Source organism: Leuciscus leuciscus (genome assembly GCF_965113295.1).
Source record: "Leuciscus leuciscus genome assembly, chromosome: 6".
In the NCBI taxonomy this organism is placed as follows: domain Eukaryota; kingdom Metazoa; phylum Chordata; class Actinopteri; order Cypriniformes; family Leuciscidae; genus Leuciscus; species Leuciscus leuciscus.
In genome coordinates this window covers 28,275,423-28,299,680 of record NC_138730.1, presented here as the reverse complement: position 1 = coordinate 28,299,680, position 24,258 = coordinate 28,275,423, and the positions used below count along the sequence as shown (strand labels likewise).

At 39.5% G+C, this 24,258-nt stretch overlaps 1 protein-coding gene across 10 annotated transcripts in view; it reads right to left on the bottom strand.

The window, feature by feature from the left end:
• Window positions 1-24,258, bottom strand: part of LOC309500583 (sickle tail protein homolog) — a 71,799-nt gene that overhangs the window by 37,842 nt on the left and 9,699 nt on the right. The window contains exon 1 of one of the 10 annotated variants that reach the window (XM_082172217.1): window positions 20,473-20,593. The exons of the other annotated variants lie outside the window; for them this stretch is intronic. The gene's annotated coding sequence lies outside the window, so the exon portion shown is untranslated. Of the gene's footprint in view, window positions 1-20,472; window positions 20,594-24,258 lie in introns of those variants that run through there. 10 annotated transcript variants of the gene reach the window in all.

The following is a 24,258-nucleotide window of genomic DNA, read 5'->3' as shown; positions in this document are numbered from 1 at the left end:
TTTGCAGTGAAGGACAGCACATAATGTGTTAATTTAACACGTTTACACATCTTTGTGCTAACCTCTCTGACATATTTACTTTGTTAAAATCATTAACACAATGAATGAGTTAAAATTAACACAAAAAATGTTGTCTCTAAACTTACCCATTAATGTGTAAAAATTTCACACATCATTTCCAGCATTGGCATGTTTATTTTGTGATATATATGAAATGTTTTAAATAAAAAAATGGTATTTTGTGATAACTTTGTCTAATTGGTTTGTATGAAAGTAGTACTTATGTAGGATAAAAATAAAATTAATCATATATCAAAATTATCAAATCTAATTTATATTTAGTACAAATAAAAATAATTACAGTAGTGTACTGATTAGCTTAGTTTTTACAGTAATGCACTGTACTGATTAGCTTCGTTTTTACAGTAATGCACTGTATTACACAAAACTGAAATACGGTTTGGTACTGTAACTCTTAATTACAGTAACTTACTGGCAACAGTGTTGCCAGTAAGTTACTGTAAAAAACCCTTGAAAAGTCTAACAGTGTGTTGTAAAAACTCGTTGGCGATTCTTAGACACCAGAGGCTAGTAGATCAACGACATCAAAGCAGATGGGCCATTCTTTAAAACGTCTTCATTCGGGTTCAAACAGCGTGAGGGAGCGCAATAATGAAATGCATTTTAGCAGATTTCTTTTGGCCGTAAAGCAAATGTTTACACCGCGAGACCTGATATCACGCGATACTTCCTGACGCGGCGGCCGGCCGGCTCAAAGTTGCAAGTGCGTATTTACAGCTCACGGGCACCAGGGGGTGCGAAACGACCACCATTCAACCCGAAATAAGTAAAATAACCATTCCAATGACTCCGAAGCTGTTCAGTTAAGGTAAAAAAGTTACTTAGATCACCTTTAAGCAACAACAGGGTTTTTCCAGCATTGAACTTGTTTTAGCGCCCGCCAAAGCTTTTTTTTTTTTTTTTTTTTTTTTTTTTTTTGTCCCGCCAAAGTCTTATTTGATCGGTGAGTAATGTAGATGAACTGCTGCGCTTGTGACAGGGCGCATGTTTAACTGAAAGAACGAGCAGAGAGAGAGACCCGGTCGCGCACGCGCTCTCTCTCTTCGGAGCCAGGCGAAAGTGTAAACAAGACTTCACCGTCTCCAAACTAAGCGCTGTCTTGCTCTCTCTCCCTCGCACATATTAATCAAAATAAATCGACACTGTGGTAAAAGGTCGGAAGACCAAAGTTTCATGTGGAGCATTCAGAGATTATTTTTTTCCTGAATTACCGTGTGAATTGTGCTAAATAAGTTGCCTTATCTTTTCTGAAAAACGTTCCGGGCATTAAGCTGACATAAAACAACACTTTAATAAAACGAAAAAACTATCCAATGATGAAATGTTTTCTGTGTTGACACAAATCTTGGATGTCCAAAAGTTTCTGTGCCGCTAGATAATCGTATCTCTGCTATCAAACTACAAAAATGGCCGAACGGGGTGGAGTAGTGTCACCTCTGCAACCTGGAGAGGGGGCGGGGTATGAAGTGTCTCATTTGCATTTAAAGAGACCGCACCAAAACGAGTTGCTCTCAGACGCATATCAGAAAAGGGGTAAAAAATGGCCCTGTGGAGCTATAATAATGAGGAATTCAGACCCAAGCATTGCAGTTCCGCTTGACATAGACCACAAATGTATGATTTATATGTGAAAAGGAACGATTTAAAAGCATGATATGTCTCCTTTAACAATTGATTTGCAGATGATCTTTAGTGTAAGGTTGAGATTTTGTATTACTTTATTTTAATGTAAAATTGTTACGTGATCTAAGATATATTATGAATATTATTTAAATGAACAGTTTTCAATTTGAATATATTTTAAAGTGTAATTTATTCCTGTGATGGCAAAGCTGATTTTTCAGCATCATTCCTTTAGTCTTCAGTATCACATGATCCTTCAGAAATCATTCTATGTTGATTTGCTGCTCAAGAAACATTTATTATTACTATCAGCAATGTTTAAAACCGTTGCACGGCTTAAGATTTTTCGTAGAAACTGTGATACTTTTTATCAGGATTCTTTGAAGTATGAGTCTTTTGTGAAAATGAATTTTAACGAATGTCTTCATTAAAAGACACTTTTGATCAATTTAATGCATCCTTGATGAATAAAAGTATAATATTTTTCAAATAATAAAAAAAATCTTATTGAACAGTAGTTTTATTTTATGAAAAAAATGTTTGGGGGAAATATTTGTGATGCTCAAAGTGCCATAAGATATGATAATGAATAAATGGCATATTTTGTGTTAAGTGTCGCAGTGAGCTGTTTTGTTTATTAAATCTGTCATTGTGGAAGCATCTCTCCATTCATCCATTTATCATCTACATTTTTTTTTATTGTCTTTTAATTACTTCAGATGAAGAAAGAATTAACTAACATTATCTCCATTGGCCTTGAAAAGCCCCTCTGGGTAACTTTCTATGTTTACATCCAATTTCTCCCAGTGTAAAACTTGCCACTTAATGGTCTTTTAATGTTATCCAGTTCCAAGTGTATGGATTAATAAAAAACTTCCCCTATCCTTTCACTTCCTCGGAAAACTCTCCTCAGTAAAACAGGCAACCACTGGAGAAAATCCAGGCATTGTCTGTCATTTTGCAAGCATGTAAGGTCACTTTATGGAGAGGATTTCCTCTCTCCACTCACAGATGTTGCATATGCACATGGGACTGGATGACAAAACGGTATCTCCAAAACTAAACTTTAGCATTATGGTGTGGACATGCTGACGCATAGCCAGACAGCATTAGACACAGTCGAAATTCTTGCTCTGACATTTCATCTGAAGTTTCCCATTAAACACATCGCACGCAGGACTCCATACTGTGTTTGACTAATGTCTCATCACTCCACTAAGCTATAAGTGTGGATGATTTCAAGAGGTTGAGGGATTTGCTGGTCTGGCTTCACAAGTATTTGCTTTCCTCTGCAAGTAAATGTTGATTCCTCTTTCGTGAGATAATTAGGTAGCAGTCACATGCCATAGACACACAAAATCTACTATATGGGGTCATTAAAGGGCCACACAAGAAATTCATTGCGTGCTTCTTCCTGAGAGAATAATCAGCCCATAGATGCACAGCTACGATGTAACAAAATAGGAGGAAATTCCTAATGTAAGCATCTAATGTAAGCAGGCAAAATAAATAGAATCCACATGCAAAATATTGCTGTTTTTAATGTATTTTTGGTCAACTAAATGCAGCCTTGGTGAGCATAAGACTCCAAACATTTGACCTAAAATAATATATATAATTGTTTATTTATTATTCTTTTTTAACAAATGGTCAGAGAAATATTGATTAAAGAAAATCTACAGATCCACAGTGAGACAATGATTTCTCAGGCTAGGTCATTATGTGTCTTCCCATTCTGAGGGTAAAGGTTTTTTTTTTATGTGAAAAGGAAAATGACTTTCCCTCCCTGCAAACCAACTTCTAACTGGCATTGTGAACATCCTATGGCATTTGACATAACTGGCATGGTTAGAGTGTTTTGTGTATGTTCAGGCTGCTGTGTATTGTGATTAGTATTCAGTGTGGTGTCTTCAGTTGAGAAAGTATTATGTAGGCTAAAACTAAATAGTCCTAAAATGTGGACCTTTTTAATGACTTGCTTTCAATCGGTTTTCACTACAGCACTTGCATTATAGGTGTTGGCGCCTGTGCTAACCATGATAAGCAGCTTTACATACTTACCTCCCTGTCCTGTTATGGGAGAATTGCTTTATCTTCCAAATCCTAAACTGTGTTTGGCACTTGTTTATAGTCTAGCAATAAATGCTCTGAGTCTTAAGTGTTACGTAACTCCAGGGACACTGTGTGAATAAAATAAAACCAACACATCCATCATTCTCGTCAACTGACTTAATGATTCCTTGACCTGTTTGAACACATCTTCAGTTATACAAAGTACAAATTTCAAAGCATTCAAAATAATACAATCCCTGAAATCAGGGCCCAGTTCTGGTCGGATTTCAGCTATCGGATTGGATCAAATCTTCAAAATGGGTTGTTCAAAAGAAAAAAGGGATTCTGAAATCGGATCAGATCACAAAATCCTAACAGCTGCATACCTTATTGCATGTATATTTGTTGTTTTTGTTTTGGGACATTTGAGGGGCTACGGACACGGTGATGGAACAATATGAGATGGGAGTGTAAGACTTGATTTTCCTGCTAAGACAAAACCTGAGATAAAACTCACCCTGCAATAAAAGGCACCCTGTAGAGAAGACCTTAAAGAAAGAGCACAGGACATTGTCTTGTCCAAACTTTTCTCTTTCCTTATCTGTGCACCCCCCTCTCCCTCCTCCCTTCCTTTCCCCCTGATTCAAGTCACTAAAAGTTCACTAAGAAGATCTACATACATATTATGTATCTTTTGAATCTATTGTTGTTTCCCTTTTATGTTTGATTAGTGCTGTAACGACAATGACTATGACATGCGGTCACATGCTGTTCAAATTAGTAAATCCTGATCTCCAAGTCTGCTTGAACGGTCAAAATTGCATCTTTGTGGCTCCCCCGAGGGACATTTGAGTCACATAAGGAAACCCTGTTTTCTTAGAATCCCCTCTAAAACCCCCATTTCAGCTCTGGACTCCCTGTGACTTTTACAACCTCACAGACTCGTGACATTCCAGAACACACACACACGTACACACACACACACACACACACACACACCAACATCCTTTTGTGTTTAACTTAAAATGTGTGTAACTCAGACTGGTATCTGAATTTCCTGTATGTATGTGTGATTAATGTTGTTGTGATCATACAGTTATGATCTTCGAGTGTTTGGATCTGAAATGTATTTTTGAAGAATGTTCTCCCAGTAGAATCGCATCCCGTAACCCGAGCTCATTGGCAGGTCATAAAATTTGACCACAGAGCTATCCAGCCCTATGCATGAGATAACAGGGTCGCAACATTCCAACACACACACACATACAAACACACTCTGGACTGTGAAACAGAAACCCCCTTACAGAAAAGGACTTTTACCCATAAAGTCACTCCTAAAGGTACTAAATATATAAATTTGTGTGTTAAGAGGTGTGTGTAACCCATAGGAAAGCATATGTCCTATTTGTGACCTTAATAGAACTGCTATTGCCTATACAAATGCATAATAATGTATCGTTGCATGGCTACAACGCCTAGATTCTATTTTTGACATCTCTGTAATCCTCTCCAGCTAACGGAGTTGAATTCCAATAACAGAATTCAGTGATGCGCATTGTTTTATAAGTTCATATGTCTGGAGAAAATCCTCTCCAGTTAAAGTCAATCATGACTCATTCGAGTGGGCGTGTCTAACCGGACAAAGGAATCTTCCCGCTCGAAAAATCTCGACAGCTGATTCGTCCTACACGAAGGAGGGGACGGCACCTGGGACACTGATAAAAGTCCAAAATCTATTCTCTTCGCTCTCTCATCCTTCCGCTCTCAACTCATCCAACTTCTTTGGACCCTCTTCCCCGGCGCAGCGCTTCTCCAAGGAACATCTGAAGGAGGCCCTGGCCTTCTCCATCGAACGAACCCATGTTCGAGTCGTAACAGCCGGTCTTTGCAACTAAGATTTCCAGCCTCTCCCATCCCGGGAGACGAATCTGAACTTTCTCGGTAACGTTAAATTCAAGTGAGCCTTTACATCGTTTTGCGAAACGACCCAGAAGACAAAGCTAGACGCAAACCAGCCGGACACGCGCACGCGCGCGTCCCCTTTTCAGCATCACACTGAAAGAGTACCACAACTCGCAAGTATATTGATTCCTATAAAAGCTGTTCCAGGTGTCTAGGTCTTAGGTCTGTGATTTAAGTTACCCTCTATCTTCCCTCTATATCTTTCTTTCTTTCATTTCATGTTTTTGTTCGGTTAAATGTTTATTCGTTTGTTTGCATTTTTACGTACGTTTATGTTTGTGGTTTATATAATCTCTAGCGTGTGCCATTTTATTAATAAACCCATTTATACTTTTAACTGTCTCTGTGTTTGAAAACCCACTTTTTATAAAGTCAATGAAACAAAAGATCTATAAAGCTACAGGCTCTATATTATAAAACTACTTTGAGTAGTTTTAATTTATAAACCCAAAGAGGTTTTGTCTTCGTGGCCAGAAGACAAACTGTCTTGGAGTTTTGTAAACAGGAATGCTTCTTCTTAACTGTAATGATCAGACAGTACAGAACGAGGCATTTCCTATAATTGATAAAGTAAATGCATATGCGATTTATGAATTATGACCATGCGTTATAAATATTAATATTGCCAAAATTCCCTATATTCTTGAGCTAATTCGCATTAACCCAGAGGCATTTACGCTACAGTGCGATTGGTAAAATGGTCTTAATTTCATTGCAGTCATTGAACAGAAGTTCACGAGTTCACACTTACATACAATTTGAGGGGGTAAAGTTGAATGCGTATTTGGCGTGCTGTCCAGGGGGAGGGCTCCGAGCTCGGAGTTCGGCCCGAACCCAGAGTACTCCCCCCGTATGTAAGTGTTTAGGACTAGAAGCGTGGAGAAGGGGTGGTGGGGCGATGCTGCAAAACTGTCAATGGATTGAGGTGAGACTGCTGAGTGTATATACCTCTTACCATTGATTGCTGATTGCTCTCCACTTGTGTTAATTATCTGAACGTGCTTCTCCCGAACTTTGTTAATAAAACATAATTTCACGAGTTCACACTTACATACAATTTGAGGGGGTAAAGTTTAATGCATATTTGGCGTGCTGTCTGGGGGGAGGGCTCCAAGCTCGGAGTTTGGCCCAAACCCAGAGTACTCCCCCCTAAAGGCTAAAGAGCAGAGGACAGCCACCGGACTAAAGACCCCCCCCAAATGAGTGCCGAGTTTGGTGGGCTGGCATCTCGAGAAGGGGCCTGGATGCTTGACCAGGAGGGCCTGGGAGAGTTTGCGCCTTTCTTGATGGGAGCAGTTCACGGCAGATCACGGACGGTGGACCAGAGTGACAATTCCGGTCCTTGCATACGGGAAAGTTCTCGTTGCATCCGCTGTGAGACCAAATGCTCGCTGGACAGAAAGAGAAAACAGGGAAGAGGAAGATGAGTACTTGCCCGGGAGATTTTCTCACTGCGTCCGTCTAGTACTGACAAGTATGAGATGGTGGGGTGGATTTTTGGGTCGAATTTGAAAGTGATAGCGAGTTCCGAGCATCTAAGAAAACCCAAAAAAGCTAGGATAAACATAGCGTTGAGTGTGTGGGAGGTACTGAGGGGCTGGTAGCCTGTGCGGAGGGCGTGAATACATTTGGTGAGAATGTCTAGCGTTATGGGTTGTCTGGCATCGGGACGGGTAGGCTGAGATCTTTGAATCCCTCTGATCAGGAGGGAGGTTTGTGAATTGTTTATCTCGGGGGAAGGAGCGCCGTAAATCAATTTATGGAAAAACTGGATGCCACTCAAGTAACCTTTGATGGACCCGACTTGAAGGCCCTTAACGCTATTAAGGTAGGAAATAAAAGAGGTGATTGAAAGAAGAGAAAAATCGGGGAAAGGCATGTTATAGGAGACATGGAATGTTTTAAAACATCTCCAAGCAGTCACGTAGGATTGAAAGGTACTGGGAGAAACTGCTTGGAGGATAGTGTCGAGTGATGCATCAAGCAGGGGTTTTAACGGGTGGGTTATGGGAATATTAGTTCTGAATAGCGAGGTACTGGAGTTGGGAATTGATCCGCCTCTGGAGCCAGCATCCTGTATTTCTGAGAAGATCTGTGCATGGATGTTTTGAGATACTGGTGGTGGTTCCATGGCGACGGCGTTGGACGGAACGGGCATCGGTGTTGCTTTGAAGAGAGAATATTGTGATATAGGTTGTATGAGAGAGCTGGGAAGGGTATAAGCCTGCGAATGTCGGCGGCGGCCTCACGCTTGGATGACCCGCTGTGGCTTGAAAAGGAAAGTTAGTTGGAGGATATGAAGGAAAGGAAGGATGATAGGATGAAGTGTGGGCTGGCCCGCGCTTGTTTGAGCTACTGGAGCTGCAGGCCACTGGAAGTGGGCGGGGTTGTAACCTGTTGGGTAAAACTGTTGAAATGGTTGGGCCTGTGCTGCTAGCGGCGATAGCCTCGCGCTAGTGTCTGCGACGGGAGCTGGAGGCCACTGAAAAGGAAAAGGGTTATGAACAGCAGGAGTATAAAACTGAGTGGCTGTGGGGAGGCCGCTGTGCTCGGCTGCATGCGGCGCTGTGGCAGCAGAAGCCATGGTGGAGGGCTGGGCCTCATCGAGAGGTGGGAGTGGACCTGCATGGCAGAATCTGGGGCGCAGCCCAGGCTCGCTGAAGCCCTGTTGCTGTGGCTCGATGGGCGAAGTGAGCCGGATCCTGTGCGGACGGTGGTGACTGGGCAGGTGACTTTTGGGCCCTGCAGGCTTTGCTCTGCCTGTGGGTCGTCTTGGGAGTTGACTGTAAGGAAACGTACAGATCATACAGCTCCGCTTTGTTCATTTTTCGCGAAGCCTGTATTACCCAGCGCTTGCCTCAATCCAGCTACGGTCCATTTCCCGATAGGTGGGATCGTCGGGACGGCTGAGCGGTAGGAGGAGGCCAGGAAAGAAGATGGAAGTCTTGCCGGGGGCGGCAAAGACTGGCCTCGACGTCTTGGTGAGTGCAGGGCTGTTCGGGCCGGTGTGCGGCCGCGTGAAGAAGCCTTGGGCTCAGGTGCGACGTCCGGCGTAGGAGGAATGGTCGTGGGACCGGCGGAATGCGAAGGCGCATCCCTGGCGATGTTTGCTTCTTCGTAGGATGAAGAGCTTAGTCGTTGAGACATGGTAGCAGAACGGCGAACCAAGAAGCTACTAAACTGCTGCAAAACTGTCAATGGATTGAGGTGAGACTGCTGAGTGTATATATACCTCTTACCATTGATTGCTGAATGCTCTCCACTTGTGTTAATTATCTGAACGTGCTCCTCCCGAACTTTGTTAATAAAACATCATAAAAATTGAACACTTAGAAAAATCCGGTTCTCCTCTATGGGTGGTGTCTCTTCAAGATATCTGATCATTCTCCCCTCTCCCCCGAAACCAGGTGTTACCCCCTGGGGTACATGAACAGACACAAAACAACTCAAAAAAATATTTGTACTAAGCCTTTTGTTCTGGTCTGTGTATATAAGGGTAAGTGGCAGAGCAGTCTTTGGGAACCTGTAACCAGGAAAACCTCCATGCAGTGTCAGTGTTTTCCCGTCGGAACACACTAACACACCACTGTGTGTCTCTGTCAGGAATGCATTTCTTACTCTTGAAGTCATATTTGAGCAATTGATGTCATGTATTTTAATAATTTACTTGTGTAAGTGGCATAATACAATTTTACCTGACAAATAAAATGTTATATTTGATTTATTCTGCATTATTCTGAAATAATTTTTCTAGTATGGATTAATGTGTAGTCTGGTGTTTCCCCAAATCTCTTCCAGGATAGATCACACTGAAGGCACTAATGAATGGAGCATGGATCACATCAAGGAGACCTTCTGATTTCTGTCCATCACTGACTTAGCACGTTGCATCTTGCGACTATTAAAAAATTACACCTTTTGTTATGAGTCAGCATTGAGCGGCATCTTATGGGTAAAATAGATAGCACTGCATCCTCTGACTATTTCAGAACTGGCTAGTTTGTGATTGTGAGTGCACATTCGCGACGTGATGTCTCAAAGTGATACCGGGTCCTTTAATGAATGAATAAATGAAAGTATCGGATACTCAGAATAATCAAAGATCTAAATTAAAGGAGCCATATGTAAGATTGTGGCCAAAACTGGTACTGCAATCACTTTCAAATTACTGTAGAGCGGTGTATCCCCTCCCCCTCCCCCCTGGCTCGAGGTTGCCAGATAGGCTGCAGGATCCAGCACAAACGTTTGTAGCTGCAGCTGTGGTAACTAGAGCTGAGCTGGCAACCCGGATGCCGAAACACTACTGACTTCGTGATTGGTAGATAGCCGGAGGGTGGAGCTTCAGGCCAAAACACAAGATGACAACATCAACATCAGTTGAGGGCTGCGACTTCACTTTTTAAATGACAATATCCTGGCCGGACTACTGTTGTCAGTGATATAAGTATTTGAAATGAACATGATTTCTTAATGTCTAGTGACATATCAGGGCCATTTTATGATGAATTGAAATACATTTCTTACATACAGCTCCTTTAAGTCATAATCAATATTTATGATTATTTCATAAGAAACACAATCTAAATTTGAAAATCATTTGAAATTGGAGTCAGATTAAGCGTACAGCTAAAGTAATATTGAAACTAATTTCTAATAAATCAAGTGAACTTCACTGAAGCGCTGAGACATACACACATTATACCTTTGCCCACTCCATTGGATTCCGTCGTTAGGCCGATGGGTGGCCTTAACAGGACAAACAATTTATTGTAATGTTTTAGTGTTCTAAAAGTTTCTCCCAAGAAACTGAGTTTTTGCAAATTAAAGGTAGGGTAGGCAATGGAGAGGCTAGCAATAATGAGCTAGCTTTGAAAGCATAAGATCCCTTCAGAGCATCTCCAAAGCCATGCCTCCTTCAAAAACACATGAACGTGTACAGTAGGAAGCAAAGAAAAGCATCACGAGAGACACTGAAAAAGTGTGTATCTGGATCAGGGTGATCCAATTTTGCTTTGAAACAGCACAAAATAAATATGGATTAGCTGATCCTGGATAGCAAAACATGGGATTTCCAAATAATTCTGATCCAGATTTAACTTTTTGAACAACTGGGCCCAGGAGTTAGATGACTTATTCAGTTTGGTTAACTAAATGTCTTTGATTTTCAAAAAACTATCAGTGCCATCTAGTGTTTAATAAGACTGACAGTTCTCAATATGACAATTTGAATGGTTAAACCTGGAACTAAAATATGGAAATACTTTAAAATTAAAATTATTTTTTATGTGTTAAAAGAAACACCAATTGAAATTTGAATATTAACTTCACAAATATTTGATAATATCGAGCCAGCACAGCTTTCTAAAAAACAGTGTTCAATAAAATCACAAGGAGTCTGTAATGTAATGTGGCTGTCTTTGAGCTTCACACACTGAGAGGAATGTACCTCTCCTGAAAAACTTATTTCATGACCTTGCAATTATTTTGGTAGCCTCTCGCAGTCTAAAGTACACCGTGTCCATAGATACCTGTAAAGTGCTTTATTAGCCAAGAGTATCAATCTCTCAGTGTAGCAACAACATATTTAAACCAAAATTTAACGAGCCAAAAAAGAAAAGAAAAAATTGTTAAAACCCAACTTCAGGCTGTTCAACTCTGCTTTCCATCAAGGATCGGAGCGTATTGTTAGAGAACTATAACTGTAGTGAAGTGAAGTGAAGAGTGTAGGAATCTTCCATTAACCTGGCAATGCACTTGGACACCAGCATCAACACAGTCAGGAAATAGGCTATCACCCAGATCCCCCTTGCATAGGCTTTTCCATTCATTCGACCTTGGCTGTTTTTCCTGCCCCCATGTAATTCACACAGACTAACAGTAAGCCAAACCCAACTCTCCTCCTCACCTAAAACTAAAACACTGTATAAACTATGGCAGCAACACTTTTGTAAGGAAGTGCTCCTAGACACGAAGGTTGAGGATCCAAATGCAGTTTTAATGAAAGGGTAATCCACAATCGTAGTAAAAGACAGGCAAAAGGTCAGAGCACAGTAAATCAGTCCAATAAATAAATAAAAAATCCAGAGGGTGAGGACACAGTCAAATATCAAAAACCAGAACCATGGAAACCAGTGGAAACACTCAAAAATGCAGTGTTAAGCTATGTTCACACTTAGCGTCTTTTTTGACAAGAAAAAGTTAACAACGGCGTTTTTTTAGCAAAAAAAAAACGCTGCCAGCGTTCGGTTACAAATAGCAGCCGAGCGCGTCTTTTGTTGCTATAACAAGAGCTGGAACAGTAGCCTAGTGCTGTGTGATGCAAAAAATGTCGACAAAGAGAAAGTTGGCTCTTGCGTTGGCTTTTGAAGTTATCGGGGAGGAGAATGTCGGTTCACAAAGACGTTTGTGGGTGCACGACAGACAGTTGTTCTTGTTGTTATGGAAACGACAGGTCTCGCTACTCGCTTGTCATTGGTCAGCTGTCAAAAAGGCGCTTGACGTAGGGCGTTCTTTTCAGAAAAGTTGAACTTTTTTCAACTTAAAAAGACGCCCTGAGCTGCAGAAAAAGACGCCGGCGGTGGCGTCTAAAAAAGCGCTCAGGACTTTTTTGAAAAAACGGTTTACTCCATAGGGTTATAATGTAGAACAGACGCTGGCAGTTTGAAAAAAGACGCTAAGTGTGAACATAGCCTTACACATACAAGACTTCACAGGGAATGATAGAAAGAACCTGGCTTATATAGGGTGAGTAAACAAGATAATGAGACACAGGTGAATGTGATGATGGTCTGGGCAAAAGATTATGGGAAATGTAGTTTCATAAGGGAATGACAATAGTCTGGGGTGGAGTGCCCTCTGGTGGTAACTCTCACTGGTGATCGTGACAACTTTGCAGGGCTGACAAGTTGTAGCTTCAGCCCACCCACTTATAGACCAATTTCGAGCCGACGTCACAGTTACATCACGACGTTAGCTGGTGGCAAAACAAAGGGAAAACTGGAGGCGGCCAATACACACCAGCACAGATTCGGCTACATAATAAGGAGCTTAAATTATTATTATTATTATTATTATTATTAAATGTCATTGTTGTGTTGTTGGGTGCAAGAATCTATGAAAAATGAATATGCTGTATCTGGAATTTTTATTTTTAGAAAATATTCACATCATTAAAATTGCACCGTAATGTCACTCTTTACATTGTCGTCTTCTGGCCTTGGCTCTGACAGGCAGAACTTCGGATTGTACCACACAAGTCTTGTATGTGGCCATTCAGCACATAGTTATAGGCATTTAAAGATTTATATGCCCTCAGTTTCTCTTTACCCTCGGTTTCTCTATCGGGTAGGTGTAGAAGTCAGGCCACTCAACCGAGGTAGCGTTAACGTTAATCCTGTCAGATCGTCCATCCATTGCCTGAGCGTGTACGGGTCAGCCAATCTGGTTCCGTCCGTTAATTAACTTTAGCAAATAACAATCGCAGTCCTGGACTGCGAGTGACCTTGCACATTAAGATAAAATCGGATTTTCTCCAGTCATTGTTAAAAAACAAGTTAACAAAATTTGCAAACTAACGCTAGTGAAGCGGCCAGAGGGATCGTTCTGCCACCACCTACGCTCCGCCCACAAAAAAACGTCACGAAAAGGGGTCTATTCATGGGTTTCATCAGGTCCCTTTCCACAGGTGTATTAATCAAGCACAATGCAGTCTGCATTCATAATCTAGGTGCTTGATTTTATACACCTGTGGAAAGGGACCTGATGAAACCCATGAATACACTATATATAGCCTAATTTAAATTGTATTTTATTTATATTTTTTATATTTCCTTTTGAAGGTTTAGATGATGAAAAAATAAATAAATAAAACCTAAAAAAGGGGGTTAATACATGTTGTAAATGTACCTACAATGGGGGATACTGTCTATGGGGAGGAGTCGATTGAATTAGCATAGCGAAATTAGCAAATAATAATAATAATAATAATAATAATTCATTACATTTATATAGCGCTTTTCTCGGCACTCAAAGCGCTTTACATAGAAGGGGGGAATCTCCTCAACCACCACCAATGTGCAGCATCCACTTGGATGATGCGACGGCAGCCATATTGCGCCAGAACGCCCACCACACACCAGCTTACTGGTGGAGAGGAGACAGTGATGAAGCCAATCAGTAAAATAGCACATTAGAGACTTTAAGCTCCTCATCAACAAACGATCATCATATTGGAGAGCTATTAAATATGAAGAAAAAGACTGCAGACTTTAGGCACATCTCGGGAATAGTTCAGAAGATAACAGACATGTCCTCTTATAATCTGCTATTGGTGAGTAACGTTAGCTACACTGATCTTTTTGAAGATTCACTCACGTTATAAACGTCAAATAAGTAGATTTTAATATAAATGAATGCACTTTGTTTGCCCTAGCTAGCCTGGTGATGAAAAAAATAAAGGGAAAAGTTTTTTTTAGATCTAAACATATAGATCAATGTGTTTGAACAGGCGTCTTTGACCGTTATTGCATCTCTTCTGCTTTGTCAGTTTCTCGTGCCATGTTTTAAAACACCTTGTCACAACTTTTGAAAAGCTCAAAGCGCGTTTCTTAATTTAGCTTACTGCAGTTTTAAAGCCCTCACTATATGTTATAATATATAGCAGGCCTACATGGACATAAATACGTAGCTACGCCTATAGGCTATATGTCTATGGGACTGCAAGTCGACAGGTTTCATTAAACCATTATTGATTCTAAGAGCTGATAAGGTAATAATAAAGGTTTTAAGCAAAATTTATACTGTGCTTAGTTCTTTTTAGACTTTACAATGTGACCTTAAGATAAAATGGAAAATTAAATAAGTAAAATGCAATAAATGCAGGGTATTGAAGTCATTGATGCAATGAATTGTTTATTCTTAGCACCCCCTTTGAACTGTTAAGCCTGTTAATGGCACTGTCTTGTGAGGGGAAATGTACTGTAAACCTTTTTCCACCCAAATTTGTGTAAGCAGTTTAAGTGACAACTAGGGAAAAATGCTCATCAGCTGATATTACACAGAAACTTGACGTGGATGACTTCAGACTGTTCCAGCAAGCTCATCGTTTTACCAGTACTTCTGCTGTGCTGAGGAGATGGTGAAGTTGATTTAAAAAAAAAAGTAAATCTTGTTCTCTCCAAGCTCAGAACAAATTGCAGTCTTCTCTGAAAAGCATGATTCATGAGGCGAACTTGCATTAGATTGTCAAAGGAGTGTAAATATTAATATGTGAACTTCAGCTGAGCTTAACCAGTGTTCTAGAGCAGGACAGAATATAAATGGACATGTGCACAGAGAGAGCTCATTAAAGTACATCACACACAGAGACTTTAGCAGGCTAGTGCAGAATCTGCACGTGATGCACTGGGTGAAATGCTTTGGGTTTTGGTGATCATCGCTTCATTGTTTTTTGAGCAGTAAACTGGGCTGATAGAATGCATCGTCCCTATAGCATTGAGTTAAAGGCCCAAACACAACTCTTGAAGTTACAATGTGTTTTTTTTAAAAGAGTGCTAAGATACACTAAAAGCATGTAGTTAAAGTAATTTCCTCCTTGAAGCAGACATGGTTTAGCCTGACTACGTCAGACTTCGTACTTCCGCTCAATTTCATTTCGCTTCTGTACGCTGTCGGTACACGATCCGTTCCACCTGCACGATCCGTTTCACGCATGCGTAGTAGACACAGTAGAAAACGCACATGCGCGCAAATGATAATTCTGTTTTGCGACGATTTACGACACTGCACGATCTGTTCCACGTAGTTCTTTCTTCATGTAAGTGCAGATTGTCTAGGTAGAAATTTTCCTCATTTAGATTATATAGATATATATTAGCCTATATAGACCCATACCATACTAATACAAAATTACTCAACTTAAAAGTTAACTAATATTAGCAGCTTTTAATAATAAAAAAACGACACAAACCGTCTTTGACAATACTACTGACCTCAGACCAAAACACGGCAAGTTAAGCCTAATACCATACAGCAGTGAATCGCAAAGGAGAGTAGCCTATGGAGGAAACTGATCATGTATGTTAATGTAACAACTCACAACTCCTTTATTATTTTTGGATTGGCAACCACGTAAACACATCGTAATGCATAGTGTAAGCTACATTTAAAAACATCAAAATAGACCCGCTGTGAAATGTTAAACACAATACAACGTTACACAAATATACCGCAAGTTGTGCCATCGCATGCGTGGTTCCGAAAGTGTAAGAAAACCGTGACGTTTTCTACTACGTAATTACGCGCATGCGTGTACGGATCGTGCAGGTGGAACGGATCGTGTACCGACCAGCCGGCCAATCAACGAACAGAGGGCGGGCTGAGAGCCGTGACGTAGACGCTGATTGTACTGTGGATGCGTAGATTTACTTCACATAATCTGCAAAAGTCGTTCACAGCCATGTTCACTCCGGTATTTCGCTCGATGGTTTTGTTTTCGCATCATACATGTGTTTACAGTGGAAGTTAGATGCGGCTGAGCATGCGCATAACACACGCCATAACCAAACGTTATGTGATTGGCTTAGGGGTAACCAATGATTTTAAACTTCAGACAAGCGCCCCCCGTGAGAAAGAAAACGCTTTTCAATTATGATATGCCAGACTGTCTACGAAGCAAAGCGAAGTAGCAGAGTTTGGTATTACCAGGCTAGACATGATTTGCAGTGACAAATCCTTTAAAGACCCAATGAAATCAAAATTGGAGTCGATGTGTGTTAGCTTGGCCATCTGTATATTAGTAATATAAACACCAATATATTAGTGTTGTTGTGCACAGGTAAACATTTAAAATATAGCCTATTTTTATTCTTTCTCTATAATGAACCCCCCCCCCCCTCCCCCCCAAAATAAAATAATTCTGCACATCACAGCCCAAATTACTGTCCAGAAAGTGAATGTCCCTCTACACAGATGATAATAAAGGCGATTCAAACTTTTAACTCAACGACAGGAGTTGAACTCATTCCCTTTTTGAGAAAGTGGTAGGGGTCCCATACAGCGGTAGGGGTCAAGCAATTGTTGTTTGATATCACAGCAAATTTTGTGAAAAAATTAAATTAAATATGGGTTAGACAAAAATACATTGTTATCCTCAAATAAGTTAAGAAACTATAGCTCAGCAAAATGTTTCATTGTCTTTCCTGCATTAAAATATATTAAGTTAAATTAAAATGTAATGTAGAAGTATAAAACTCTTTACATCAATAATGAATATTGTAGTGGCATTGCAGTGTAAACATCATAAAGTAGGTAAATACATTAAAATGTCACTATACACATTTTATTATAGGCCATTTAATAATATGCAACACTCGACCTGATGCGTGCTCTGTCTTTCTATCATTAGCATGTACAAAGACCCAGTGGCATAGCGGACAGGCCCGCAGGGCACGCAATGCGGAGTGGGCCCTGCATGTCTAAATGAGTCGTCTGTAATTCGAATCCCACTGCATTACAGTTCTACGTCACTATAGACAATCTACATTTGCATATGCCCGCCTATGTTGTATGTTGTCCGCAAACAACAAACAACCAGCCCTCAAACACGTAATTTTACTGACGACTGCTTCTCGAATCGCAGAGTTCATCGCAGGATTCGCAAAACCATTTTTATTTACCCAGTTTATTTTGACCATCTTGCTCCTCAGAATCACAACCTGTAAGTATGAATAATTATTGATGTATGTATTTTACTGGGTGTTCAAAATACGCAATTTTGTGTTTTATATTGTGCAAGTTTCCTGATAAATCACATTATTACTGTCTTACTGAAATGTTTCTGCTAATCTGCTGTAGGCCCACTATTTACCTACTGTGTCGATTAATGCAGATTGTCTGCTGTTCTTACTATTTTGAGATAAAGGAAGCAAGATTTGTTTTGTAAATTTGAATGTTACATCAGTCATTCACATTAGTGCTCAGCTACGCATACGCAACAAATGCGCCGTTATTGAAACGGTTAATACAGTTCCCGCATGTGCACCGCAATAAATTAGAAATATACACATCAGTTTGTTGATGGACATACACTTGTTAATGCTGATGGTGAGGAATTAGTTGAAACATCTCATAATGTACCTCACAATGAGAAGTCACTGAAAAACGTCCTGCTCAAGTCATCCTTGCGATGGAGGTTCGGGTTGAATAACTAGTTCTTCCAATGTTTCATCATCGGACTCGTGTTTGGATTGATATGGTAAAATTGACGTCATCGTTACTGTCTTTACAGTGTGTACAATCGCTTAGGACTGAGCTGAGGAAGCCTCCTGAGCTGAAGTTCAGTTATGGTAATGTGAGTTTAGTTTCCAACACTCGCTGTAAGCGGTAGATCAATCGTAACAGACTGGGCTGTCTGGCCAATCAGAGCAGAGTAGGCTCTCGGAAAGGAGGGATTTAGAGAGACTGATTCATCTAACGAGTCGTTTGAGAATCATTGAAAATTTAGATGATGTGCAATATATATTATGAGAAACTTAAAGTGTTTTTTGACCTTTGATGCTTGTAAACCTGTTGTAGGAAACCTCCAAAACAAAATTAGGAACCTTTGAAATAGCATAATAGGGGCACTTTAATAAAATGTAGAAACATAATACAATGTACCAATAAATGTGTACTTCCTGTACAAACAAGTGCCCTTTGCATGAATATCTGCTACTTCAAATGACATCAAATGTATTAAATAAACATTTGATGCTGTTGTTGGACATATTGAATGAGCCTTTCCTGCTCTCTAACTCAGTGCTGGTGGCACATTCGCGTCAAATACAAATCCTCCCTAAGTCAGCAAAGCATCGGAATGCAACCCATCCAGCACCCACTCACACAAATGCCTCGGCTCAAAAGATTTGGGCTGATGCATGGCCATCAGCATTTCAGCAGACCTCAACAACAATTAAGCCTCATCAACCAATGCTATTTCATAGACCATTTAGCTGGCTCACAGTAGAGCCCTGCATTCTACCCCATTAGGACTCAAATCTCTGTTAATCTATCACAAATATCTGAAGTTGAACCCTGATTTCAATACTGTGACACCGTCTGCGCATAGCCAACTCATTACTGATACCATGGCTCATATGCAGAGCATGTTAAATGCCAATGGCATCCTGCATTATTCTGAAACAATAAATTTTTTATATATTGAAAATCTTATTTGACTATAGAAATTTTCAGAAATTAACCTCCTAATGTTTAATCAAAATGTAGATCATGTGAAACGACAAACGTCTCTCTGGTGTCCTATGCTGGATTTCTCCAATAATTTTGTCTGCTTAAACCCCGCCCCTTCACAATCAGCTTCAAGCTTTCATTCATTTTTGAGAGCAACGCCCATGTCAAAATCTATTCACAACAGTTAGATAGAACAAAGTTCAACTTTTTCACTTTTTCGATAATCCATTAAACTTGGATGTACGTCACAATTGGAAAAGATCTGTCGGTATTTCAATTACATTGCAACTTTAATGAGGCTGTAAAGTTGTTAAAGCTACTAAGCCCAACCCACATAATTACCTAAATAATGTTCATCCGCAAATAATTTGCACTGCTAGAGGTACAAAAGTTAAGTATTGTATGAATACTGGTGGAGGGATACTTTGCTATGACCATTCCCAGCACTTGATTTGTTGCAATGCAGTGTTTTTAACAGACCGTAACAGACCATAGTTTGTGCTGAACTGGTTTAATACAAAAAAACAAAAACAAAAAAAAAACAAAAAAAAACAACAAGTCATAATTAAGAACTCATTGTTATAATATTATCACCAAGAGTTTTCTCCTTTTAAGGGCTTTGCTGCATCTAGTTGCAGTGTTTTTAACAGACCTTAAAGCTATCAGACATCTTATTTCCTACTAAAGGACAGAACTTTAGATTAAACGGAGATGACTGCTTTATTGCTCTCTAATGCAAGAAACGATCACTTGGCCAGCATGTGTGAAAGTATATGACACAAATAACATCTTTACTGCAAATGAGGTGAGCAACACTCTTGCACATTTCACACTCTCATTATGCCAATGTCAATCTATTGAAAGCAAGGTAGACAGAGCCAAAACACTGTTCCTGTTACTAAATCATACAAGCACATATATGGTTCGCCAAAATAAAGCACTACTCAAACATTTTCTGAGTAGAGGAACAAGAAAAGTGAAAACTTTTGGCTCCATGCTGATACCTTTTTAGCAACTGCCAATTTTTCATTCCACGATCATTCTATTAAATTAATCAGCTGAAATGATACAAGCTCCCAATTCCTGAAAATTAATAACCTGAATATGAATTGTGATATGACCATACATACTTCATCACTCATGGTGGTGCATAAATATGGATTTACCTTAAATACAACAGTACAACAGAGTGAGGTAGATTGAGTATGATAACGTGCTCTAAGTGCCATCAACATATATTACATGCTTGTCATGTACAAATGATCTTTCAAAATATGAAATGTCACACTCTTTACAAAAAGCTTTGCAAAAATGCTTTAGTCTAAATAATTGTAGCACTTTTACTACAGGCTGATTGTGGTTGTTAAAACGTGCAATATAAATCTCAATGGCAAAGTTCAAAATCTGCAAAGGAGTTCTTAAGCAACAATACAAACATAAAACCGAAGCATCCCAAACTACAGTTTATGAAATGTGTGCCTATAAATGAATTGACATTTATAGGGGTAATTCAGTACAAAAACTCACCAGCTGTAAATGTCCTCTGAGTAAGTTTGCATGTGCATCCTGCTCGGTGTGAGGCTCACACTGCCTCCCTCTATTAAATATACGAGCATCTCGCTCACTTTTCAAACCACTGCTCTACTCTCTGCCCTTCAGAACTGAAATGTAAGTTAGACAGTGTGTGAATTAGAGATGCAGCAAAAAGGAAGGTCTATTGTAAGTCTTTGTAAACTAAGCAAACACAGGACAAGAGGTGATTGAGAGATCACTGACTAAAAGGCATAGACAATTAAGAAGTGTTTATGTTTGTGGTTCCAGAGGGTTTGGACACAGGTTAAGGTATCAGGGGTTTAAGACAAATAACACAATAAAGCCAATGAGAGCATTCCTTCACGTTTCAAAGCACAGCTCTCATTCTGTCAGCAAGGGGTTCGTTTTTCAGCAACAAACCCTACCTGTGACCCTGAACAGGCAACAACAGAGGTTTCAACAACATTTTTAACAAAGTTTAAAGCAGTAGAGCTGATTTTGATCTCTGCACCCCCACCTTAATAAAGTGGGATAGCAAGATGTTTCTCAGAAGATGCTAAAAATTCCATCCCTCATTGTTTTTCATATAATATTTCCAACACCTGCCCATTGTTTGCAGGAATTGGAAAGGGTTTTGCTTGTTTTAGTTAATCACCAATTTCCGTAGCTGGTTCCTCCACCCTCTCTTCCTGTCCATCCCCAGATAGAGCGAGAAAGAAAGAATCAACAAGGCTTTGAGCCAAAGCAACAATGCCTACTACACAACGAGTCTCTAAACAACATACTTTTATACACTAACACTCAAAATGTTGGTGTTGGTAAGATGTTTTTAAATGTTTTTAAACAATTATCTTCATATTGATAGATAAAAAACTGTAATATTATTACAATTTAAAATTAATATATTAATTAAACTGTACTTTATTTCTGTGATGGCAAAGCTGAATTTTCAGCAGACATTATTCTAGTGTCACATGATCCTTCAGAAATCATTCTAATATGCTGATAGACATAACACATATGATCTACATGTTAACAGGTTTCAAGAGTCTCAAAATTACCAGCAGCTTTGATGTTCAAAACTGCACTTTTTATATCAAGTAACTTTCTCCCCACCCACTTTTAACATTTAAAAGAAAGACTGAGAACAAAGCGATAACAGTCCAACTATACAGTCCAATGGGCAAAACTGACATTTATATGAAGGGCTGCCCAGAGGACATCATATTTTTAGTCATTCCTCTTTCAGCACCATTAGATAGACACCAACAACACAGATAAAAGTCCCTGAGCAGGTCAGCTTTATTCAACCAATAAGAGACTTAAGAGCTGCCACAGCCAAGTTTATACCTCTAAGCTCTTCACTAATGGTATTCTGTTTCCAAGCTAACCCATAAGGAGGGTATAAATACACCAGGTCTCTAGGATACAAGACACACTCATGAAACTCTTTCAGACTTCAGGTTTTAGTAAAGGAGAATTGACTGCAAATCAGCGCCACTCAGCTTTGTTCAGTGTTCATGTACATGTCTGGTTTTGTTTTAGACTGTCTAAAACAATGTATTAGTGATGCCAATTGATTAAAAGAAATTAACATAAATTGCACATTTTTCTGTAATAATTTAATTAATCACACCTAACATTACAATTTGTAATATATTTTATATTGTAAAGCATGTTTTCACACTGAATGTCAAAATCAATGTAGAAACAATAATGACGGTTTATTTTAAATATTTATTTTATTAAATACTATGAATGAAGGCCAGTATCACTGATACCAATACTGATACTGATGTCAAATGGATTTTTCATTTCATCAATTTCTGGGGATACAATTAGTAACTAAAGCCATTCAACATTAAAGCGGCGCTATGCAGTGTTTGGCCATTTCTTCGCTGTTTTCTCGCTTTTTGCTCGCGGGTTTCTCTGTAGAGCTCCCCCTACAGCTTCAGAAAAGATATTTGACAACACTGTCATAAAAACTTTGGCGACTCTCCCCCCTCCCATCTTCTCACTCTGGTCATGTGCATTTGTTTTCAAAGAAGCCGGCGAACGCACAGAGCCATGTCGACTGAGGTATGTATGATACACAGAAGGTAGCATATAAATGTGTGTAGTGCCGTAAAGCAATTCGTTACATCGCGAGACCTGATATCATGCGATACTTCCTGACGCTGAGGCCGGTGTGGTGAACAAATGAGTCCTATTGAAGAGATGAGTCTGAGCTTAGGACCCCATTAGTATGCCAGTAGTATGCCTGATCTAAATCTGTTCTCGCGATAACTTGTAGCTAACGTGAGCTGTTTTAGTGTTATTATGTGGTAGCTTTATGTAGAATGCTAAATCCCGCTGCTATAATCTCAAGTTGCGTCAATAGCAGAGGAGAAAGACAGCGAAATTTAAAAATACTACTGTTATTGTGTCACGAAATGTAAGAGTTTTTCAGTCGAGAATGTAGTTGTTTGAAGCTCAAATATGTTGTTTGTTTATACAGATAGCGCCTATTTAAAATTTTGATCTGACGTTTTCGGAGTTGTGAGATCCAAGCGATCACCGGCCGCTCAGCGCTCATGTATCCCGCCTGGAACATAATTTTACCTGCCGTAATTTTATTATACTGTTCTTTAGTCAAGGCTAGACAACCAATTAATATTTATACCAAGTACCCACAAAACATAGCTAGCATTCTGTCATTTATTTAAATGTCTAAACTGTTAATAAGAAAAATAGTAATATACACAAATAAACATTATTTTATGGTTCTTTTAATAAAAAAAAAGTGTACTTGTAACATATTGCGCTGATTATTACGATAAAAAATAATGACAATTATAATTGCATTACGAATTGCTGTGAATACGGTAAGGCAGTATCAGGGCAGTATAAGCTCAGGTAAAGCTCAGCTAGCACGATCATCGGATAACGTTAGCTGTATGCTATGCTACTATCTAAGCTAACTAAAAAACACTAACAATGAGAAATGTTTAATTTCACAATCTATAGCTTCAGTTTAATACTAGTATATGAAACGTATAAGTTAAAATACATTAATGACTCGTTATAACGTAGTACAAACGTTGTCTATAATAAAGTGTTTTTGTATGATTTGTAACCAGGCACTAAAGCGATTACCCATAAAACGTGCTTTGAACCAATCGGATTGCTTGGGTCCTAAGCTCGGACTCATCTCTTCAATAGGACTCATTTGTTCACCACACCGGCGGTAAAGTTGCAAGGATGTTTTTTTCCACTCACAGGCGCTAGGGGGAAGCGAGACAGCCACCATTCAACCCGAAAAAAGTAATATAACCATTCCAATGACTCCGAAGCTGTTCAGTTGAGGTAAATTAAGCTAAAAAAAACCCTGCTTAGTTACCCTTTAAATAATTGGAAGCCATCACTTTTAACATTTAACTAATAGACTAAAATATAAACAACTTTTAATATAAAGTGCCTTTATGAAGAATTCAGAAACCCTTGTTATTAGCAAACACCGGTGGCCAATCATAACCGATCATATCCAATCATAGCGCTATGGAGGTATTGCCACCTCTCACGTGACTTTCCCCCATTCATTCTCAATTACCCCCCATCAAACTCACCGCATGCTTTGGGGGGCGTGATTTCTTCCCCCAAACCAGTTCAGCTGAAACTCCACCCTGCAGCCGATTCTTAAGATTTTATTGGTCATGTCTGCCAATCACAGTACTGATAGCCCACACCAAACATTGGTCACTAAACCTACCTGTTACTGTAACCTTAATCAATGAAATTAGC